We start from the raw sequence: 758 nt of genomic DNA, 5'->3' as shown, positions 1-758 counted from the left end.
CAGAGACAGTGTTTTAAATTTGCCATAAAAGAATCCTTCTTTGTCTGGTCTTTCGATACCTTGCGTGTTGGATGTATGATCAATGAATCCAACTGGCCGCCTTTTGTAGTCACGCAAAAAGATCCGTATTGATGGTCAAATTCGCTTAAATTTGAAACGTATTCAACCCCTCCTGCTTCTTTGAGTATCTAACAAATTCCCCCCCCCCCTTTCCTACTAATTGACCAAAATGTAAAACAATGACAGGATTCACAATACCGGCGTCTTTGTCATCGTACGATGTCACCAATACAGCCGAATAACTCACGATGAGCGGTTAGCCGATACCTGGGTGATAGAGTTTCTGGAGACCAAAAGCTCTCATAACGAAGTTGTATTAATTCTTGCAGCCTATTCAAATCATCAAAGTTCGAAGCAAATAATGTGCACAAAGGTTGGTCTCCATCATTCTCTGACATTTCTGGATGTGCAAACTCGAATTGTTCTTTTCTTTTCTGGTCATCAAAAATTGACCGTACAGCTGATACTTGGCGTGTAGAGGTTACTTTTGCGCTCACACGACCATACAACTGGATACGGATAGCATTCAATATCTCATATTCCTTTTGGTTTATCATGGATGCTGTGATGATCATTGTTGATGCGTGGTAAGTCCAGTTGGATAATCCTTTGATTTTGGCCAGAAATTAAAAATATTTAAAAGTATTTTGAATCGCGCTCTTTCACATTACCCATCGATATTGGAGTGCCTGAAGTAT

The sequence above is a fragment of the Dreissena polymorpha genome, chromosome 8 (assembly GCF_020536995.1).
Source record: "Dreissena polymorpha isolate Duluth1 chromosome 8, UMN_Dpol_1.0, whole genome shotgun sequence".
NCBI lineage: Eukaryota > Metazoa > Mollusca > Bivalvia > Myida > Dreissenidae > Dreissena > Dreissena polymorpha.
Note: the sequence above shows the minus strand (reverse complement) of the source record.